An 8,304-nucleotide genomic window follows, 5' to 3' on the forward strand; every position below is an offset into this window, starting at 1 on the left:
ATGCGCATCGAATCCTCAGTTTAAAAAGTACGGACAAGATTATCTCATTGTCTCTTGAGAGAGGGATAGAGAGAGTAGGTGGGCTCTTAACACATTAGTGTACTAACGTGGTGCTCATGAAAAAGTGAAAATAAAATAAAGAAGTGGTTCAGTTTCCAATTTGTGGCCGGTGGTATATGCAATACCGGACAAATCAACTAATCAATTACTTTGAAAATACCACAATTGTCGCCTAAATCCTAATAAAAATAAACAACATTTGATAAACTAAAGAATCCTTTATTTCATTACCTTTATGGTTACATTTTAAAGAGACATTTACTTTATAAATTACTCTATACTTTGAAAATACACAATTGTCGCCTAAATCCTAATAAAAATAACAACATTGATAAACTAAAGAATCCTTTATTTTCATTACCTTTATGTTACATTTTAAAAGAGACATTTACTTATAAATTACTCTATACTTTGAAAATACCACAATTGTCGCCTAAATCCTAATTAAAAAAACAACATTTGATAAACTAAAGAATCAGTTATTTCATTACCTTTATGGTTACATTTTAAAAGAGACATTTACTTATAAATTACTCTATTCGTCTCACTTAGATGATACACTTTCATTTTTAGTTTGTTCCATCAAGAAGACACATTTTATTTCGATAATTTCTCTTTTCAATTAATACATTCAACTACACTTTTTTTTCTCCAATTAATACTATCTCTGTCCCTTGTTAATTGGCATCGTTTTGACTTAACACGGTTCAACAAATGTAATGGAAAATGAGGTGAAAAAAGTTAGTGCAACGTGTATACTACTTTTATAAATTATTTTTATAATTAAACGTGAGTGAAATGAGTCAGTGAAATATTTCATTCTACAAGACCATAATGAAAACACAATTTTTGGTCCATTACCAAGTAGTAAAAAAAATAAGGAAGTCAATTAATTGAGGATATGAAAAAAGAAAGTGGTGCCAATTTAAGGGGTTGAAGGAAATAACTATCTTGTCACTCAGATTAATATTACAACCACTCTTTATTTTTCCAATTAAACACACTTAAACTCCTAAAATCCCGTGGCAACTAATAATGTGTCATCCTTAGCGACGTAGGGAGTATAAGTTTCTAAACTTTTCACTAAAATTCATATTTTGTATATCAATTTTAACAAATTATTGGTTTATTTTTTTTGCATCTAAATAATATTTTTACTCTAATATGGTTTAATATAAGTCATACCTAATTTAATTTATATGTAATGTGTTTTAGTTAATGTTCAAAATATGATGTAACTAACAAAATGATTAATGCAAATAATAACAAATCATGATTATTTGTAATAGAAAACCAAAATTCCGTTGCATCCGTGCATAAAGTAGATCACGAAAAAAGGTGAGAATAAAATAATTATATTAAAATAGTAAAGAAATAAATCTAACCTGCACATCCTGCGCATTGACATCAAGGTGATCGGCGATCAGAAACCGAAATCGCGAACGAATCCAGATTGGTACCCGAACCGAGAGACCGATTCGCCGGAAAGCCGGAAAGCTTCCACGCCACATAGGTAAGCACATCGACGGGGTTGGAAACGACCAGGATGATCGAATCCGGCGAGTATTTGGCGAGCGGCGGCACGATATGCTTGAAGAGAGCGACGTTACGCTGGAGGAGGTTGAGCTTGTCTCGCCGGGGTTCTGCCTGGCGCCGGCGGTGACGATGCAGAGGCGGAGTTGGCCGTGGCGGCGTAGTCGAGGGAGGCGTTGATCTTGACGCGGGGGAGGAAGGCGCGCGGAGTGCTGGAGGTCGAGGACCTCGCCCTGGAGCTTGTCGAGTTGGGTCGACGAGGGTGAGCTCGTCGGCGGGTCCTGGGTGATGATGGTCTGGGCGATGGCCATGCCGACGTTGCCCACACGACGACGGTGATCTTGGTGTTGCGGCGCGGGGAGTAGCGGGGCGGTGCCGGAGATTGGGGTGAAGAAGGAGTGGAGAGATCGAGGCCGTCGGGGCGAGGAAGGAGGAGGAGGACGCCTTGTGCATTTTTAGATTTGGAATTGGAATTTTTTTATTTTTGGGGGTTATAAATAGTAAGGCTCTCTTCTATTCAGGTGGTGGCGTGGGGCGGTAGAAAATGGTATTGGTTGTTTTCAATGGTCAATATTTCTTGGAGACTTTGTTAATGGTGGTGGTCGTAGTTTTCCATTATTACCATGGGCTAAGCATCATTGTTTACTATTGGTCAATTAAGTGGGTCCTATTCTTATACTAACGGAGTCATTTGCTATTTTGGGACGCTCTGTAATAGTGGAATTAGTCATTTCTCTTTTTAGTAAATGTTAACATATTTTTTTTACTTATTTTATGGAGTACTCTCTTATTTTATTATCTTTTCATCTATCTATTTTTTTCTTTACTTAACTCACTTAACATGGTTTTTCTTAAATCGTGTGCTGAAAAAAGAAACGCTTCCACTATTGGCGGAACAGATGGTATTTCTATTTTTAGGTAGTTTTTTAAAAATAGAAACTTTCTAAACTTTCTATTTTAGGAAGTGGACCCGCACAATCCATTAACCTTTCTTCTACTATTTTTTTTCTTCCTCTATCTTATCTTACTCATTTTTCTTTATCTATATCTCTTACTTTACTGATCGCACGTTAAAACTTGTGTCGTATCAAAATTTTCTATTCCATCTGTCCCATAAAGTAGCTCAAGCGAGGCAAATATAGATTAGGCATGCACAACGGTTCCGAACCGCCGGTTCCGGTTCATGAACCGGCGGTTCACGGTTCATCATATGCACGAACCGGAACCGGCCCGCCAAGGGTCCCGGCGGTTCCGGTTCCGGTTCAAAAAACCGCCGGTTCACGAGGCGGTTCAAAACTGCCGGTTCGCCGGTTTGAACCGGCGGTTCAACCGAAAATTTTAAAAAAAAATACTTTTTGTTTATAAAAATTAATTTTACTTAAAAACAATTTTTACAAATAAATGAATACAAGAAATTCATAATAGCCCATAGATATTTGATGGGCTTGTGAATTTATGAAACCATTCTTGGTTGTTTCTCTTTTATAGAGCATCCTTGAATGTTTTATGTTCCACCTTCGATGTGGGACAAAATGATTCTTGGTTGTTTCTCTTTTATAGAGACATCCTTGAATGTTTTATGTTTCACTTTCAATATGAGACAAAATATGTTGAAGTATTTTCTTTTATAACTACATGTTTAGAGCATTCATTCATCTTTTTCCAATGTGGGATACGAAACTTTCTTTTATCTTCTACTTTTCTTCATGTTTTGTATAATATATATAAACAAAATTATTATTCAAATATATTCTTGATTGATAAAAATAAAGAATTATTGAGATATATGATTAGTATAATAATTATTGTTAGGTTTATACAATTTGTATAAGAATTATTCTTTCAATGTGTGTAAATATTATTTATTAGTTAACATATACATAAATTTATAAACCTAAGCAAATCATTAATGATAAAGAACTAATGAATAATAGTTTATGTAATAATATTTGTTGTTAAATTATAATAATAGAAGATAGAGTATTAATATAGACGAAGAATAATGGACGATCTATAATATACTTATAATAAAGACTTTTATCAATCAAGAATATATTCTTTATTTTTATCAATCAAGAATATATTTGAATAATAATTTTGTTTATATATATCATACAAAACATGAAAAAAAGTATAAGACAAAAGAAAGTTTTGTATCCCACATTGGAAAAAGATGAATAAATGCTCTAAACTTGTAGTTATAAAAGAAAGTACTTCAACATATTTTGTCCCACATCGAAAGTGGAACATTAAACATTCAAGGATGTCTCTATAAAAGAGAAACAACCAAGAATGATTTTGTCCCCCATCGAAAGTGGAACATAAAACATTCAAGGATGTCTCTATAAAAGAGAAACAACCAAGAATGATTTTGTCCCACATCGAAGATGGAACATAAAACATTCAAGGATGTCTCTATAAAAGAGAAACAACCAAAAATGATTTTGTCCCACATCGAAAGTCGAACATAAAACATTCAAGGATGTCTCTATAAAAGAGAAACAACCAAGAATGAGTTTGTCCCACATCGAAAGTGGAACATAAAACATTCAAGGATGTCTCTAGAGAAACAACTAAGAATGGTTTCATAAATTCGCAAGCCCATCAAATATATATGAGCTATTACGAATTTCTTGTATTCATTTGTTTGTAAAAATTGATTTTAAATATTAAAATCAATTTTTGTATATAATTTTTTTAAAAAAATTCGGTTCAACCGGCGGTTTGAACCGTTGAACCGTTGAACCGCCGGTTCACGGTTCACGCATCCTTCGACCTTGAACCGGCCCGTTGGAACCGGCAACCCGCCGGACGGTTCAAACCGCCGGTTAGGGTCACGGTTCCGGTTTATGAACCGGCGGGCACGAACCGGCGGTTAACCGCCGGGCCAGTTCGGTTTGTGCACACACCTAAATATAGATGAGTAGTCAGTTTTTCTAGTATTTCATTTTCTCTCTTTTCAAAATCTAAAAAATCTCTCTTTACTCTAATTTTACAATCATAATATCAGGACGCTACCTAGTCAATGCTTAGATCCGGCTCTACCAAGCTTTTCTGGTTTTTATGTGTCTGTCGCTCACTAATCAATGGAATTTCTATCGTTATTGGGAGTAGAAACACAAACTCAAGCTTTATTTAGTTTTGGACTACCCATTATGCTGGTAGATAAGAAGCAAATTTAAGGTTGTTCATACTCCATCCGTTCCATGTTACTTAAGGCGTTTGTTTTCGGCACGGGATTTAAGAAAGTTATGTTTAGTGAGTTAAATAAAGTAGAAGAGAGAATAGAGTAAGAGAGAGGAGAGAGGGTAAAGTAAAAGAAATAGTAATTAAGTAAGTGTGATTAGATGTTTTGTTTTTAGCCAAAAAGAGAAATGACTCAAGTAATTTTGGACAATCCAAAATGGAATACGACTCAAGTAACTTGGGACGGAGGGAGTATATTATTTCTCCAGAGATCCTCGCTGGAATGATCAGATGTTCCTCCATCGGCCTTTATTCCTACGCGTCGTCAACGGAGTTGTAGCTCGTGACTCGTATTTCAAGCTAACCACCGATGCTGTTGGTCGGCAAAGTCAATCGACTTTGCAGAAATGCACATTTGCGATACGTCAACTCGCTTACGAAACTATTGCAGAATGGGATCTACCCACGATGGCTCGTGTTCGAAAAGACGATCACATGCTCGACAACACTAAAGAGGTCGTTGTTCCCCAAAAGTAGGAGGCGGCTCGAAAATTCGTGGAGCGTACATTCGGAGTTCTCCAAGCACGGTGGGGTAGTGAAAGGAGCGCCCGTATGTGGCACCGTCCAATAACCGCCGACATCATGTACGTATGTGGCACCGTCATACTGCATAACATGATCGTTGACGACGAAGGAGGCTATGTTGAACATTGAGTGACGATGATAGCGCCAACACCGCCAGTTCATCAATTGTAACCACCCTCCAGCGCAGGGTGTTCCTCTATACCTTCGCAATGTCATGGACCATGAAACTGAGATGCACGAAGAACAAGCCAACACTCGCCTCCAAGCGGATCTAATTGAAGAAATTGGACACGCATCAACGTTTTCCAACATTGATGTTATTTTTAATGTATTTTTTTTATTTTTAATTTCTATAAATGTCGAATTTTCCAAATGAAGAATGAATTTTCGTGTTATAATTGTTCGACATTTTTAATTTTACGAGTAAAATAAGTTGTAGTTGTGAATAGTGCAATTTAATGGTTGGGTTTGGAGTTAGCGTAGAATATGAGGGAATGATGATGTAGATTGGACTTGGGGCCTGGATCCGAGACGAGGTTGTGGATGGCCTTAGATAAACTTGAGCTCTTTCGCTATTAATTAAATTATGAGGTGTAATTCATGATTTAGTTAATCTCAAAAATCAATTAACTGAGGGTAATTTACTTATTTTTAATCCTCTATCAGGGATTAGATCACTTTTAAGATTAATTAAATTGGAAGATTTAATTACTTCAAATTAATTAACAATAGATTAATTAATTGCTTAAATAAAATAACGTGATTTAATTGCATGTCAATAATTAAATCTATAATTTGATCAATTAATTAAATTGGAAGTAGTGATAAAATAACAAAAAATTTATAAACAAAGTTGAGGTATATTTGACTTTTTCTATCATTTGTAATAATTAAGGAATTTTTCTATTTTAATTATACTTTAATTTTTCATTATAAGCCCTCGTATTAATAAGGAATAGGCTATAATAATTTCAACTAAATATTAAAAAGAAGATGCCTAGAATTTTTTTCTAATAAATATATTTTATGTTAAAAATTAAACAAATATTTACATCATGCTTTTTATAGTTTTACAAAAAGTATGAAAATGAGTTAAAAGAAAAAGAACAAAACAAATAAAGACAGCAAAAATAATGATTGTTAATAATAATTAAATAAAATATAATTATAAATAATAATATATTATACTTTGAAATTATTTGAAGATTATTTGCTAGTATATTATATTTTTCCACTTTCCATCAATACTTAACGTTTTTTATTTATAAAAAATTCTTATAGACCTATTTTTCCATAAGTTTATTTAAATTATCTTTTTATTCCAAAAATTATTTATATATTTTTGTAATTCATATATCGCATGTACATTGTATTTTATATCATTTTCCTTACTATTTTACAATATTTTTGATTTGGAATATAATTTGAAGCTTGTGATTTCAAATATTTTTATGTATTATATTTCTTCCGTCCCACAATAATAGTCACATTTTTTATTTCGGTCCGTCTCACAATAAGAGTCACAATTCACTTTTATCATAAATAGTAAGTAGGTCCCACATTCAACTAACTCACTTCACTCACATTTTATTATAAAACAAATATAAAAAAGTGGGTCTCATATTCCACTAACTTTTCCAACTCACTATTATTTATATTCTTAAAATCTGTAACCACACCAAATGTGACTCCTATTATGGGACGGAGAGAGTATAACACACGGGGAAATATGCAAATAAAGGTAAATATATGGTTATTTGGTACTATTGTCAAAATTACATGAATTAAGATTTAATTATCTAGTACTCCCTTCGTGCCATAGTAATGGAGGCATTTCATTTTCTGCACTCGTTTTAAAAAAATGAAATTAAATAGTTAAAGTGGAGATAGAGTAAAGTAAGAGAGAATAATGTAGAGAAAGTCTTATCTACAATATTCTCTCTCTTACTTTACTTTTTCTCCACTTTAACTATTTATAATTATTTTTTCAAAATGAGTGGGCAAAATGAAATGCCACTTTTACTGTGGAACGGAGGGAGTAGTACTATATATTTTGGATACATAATTAATAAATACACTTGAAGTATGTGTCACAAGCATAGGTAGTAACCGAGTGCAACGACTTTCCACAATCGAATTACCTCTATTATGTTATCATTTGATGCACTGCAGAATATAACAAAATATTAATCACAAAATAATTTTATAATATGAGTTTAAAATTATAGGGTTTTATCATATAATTCACTATATCAATTTATCTGATGGTCATGCAATTAAAGGATATGTCCCGTGTTTGTTGCCACAGGTTGCTATCATTGGACCATCCCTACTATGAATGCACTACGAAAATAATTATAAAATTAATATTAAAATATTCAGTGAATATTGAAATTAAAGTGATTTTCAATTTTTCATCATCTTATCAATTTGTGCAATACGAGCTATTCAATATAAAATTGAATATGTACTTAGTCAAACAATCTCACATACTACTATTTTATAGGAATGTCATACATCCACTATTAGAGTTTGGCATACTTTAAATCACCTTTCGGGAGATTGGATATTGTAAAAACTCTTATTTATTTACTAAAGAATAAAACAAATTATTTTGCCATATTAGTGTTATGTTTTTACATTTAATGATTATTTTGCATATTTAATTCTATAAGAACTAAACAAATCCAAGTATTTGTTTTAGTAAACCAGATGTAGGCGCCGTTCACTTTAAGGTAACATGGTAAGCTATAAACAATTAAAAAAGTATTTCACAAACTAGATAGATTTTGACTACCTATCGTGAAAATTGCAATGACAGTCCGTATATTTCCAAGCCTTAACGAAATAAGACGACATTTTGTGTGGTATAGCACTGGACGGGTCTAATAGCAAGACAAGTCTTTATTCAATTTACTAAAAGACGAGGCCCTTGATAAA

The 8,304-nt window shown here is 33.1% G+C and overlaps 1 pseudogene; it reads right to left on the reverse strand.

Annotated features, from left to right (window-relative positions):
- Positions 1–1,445: 1,445 nt before the first annotated feature.
- Positions 1,446–2,176, reverse strand: LOC121790884 (annotated as a pseudogene).
- Positions 2,177–8,304: the final 6,128 nt, after the last annotated feature.

Source organism: Salvia splendens, unplaced genomic scaffold (genome assembly GCF_004379255.2).
Source record: "Salvia splendens isolate huo1 unplaced genomic scaffold, SspV2 ctg652, whole genome shotgun sequence".
Classification (NCBI taxonomy): Eukaryota; Viridiplantae; Streptophyta; class Magnoliopsida; order Lamiales; family Lamiaceae; genus Salvia; species Salvia splendens.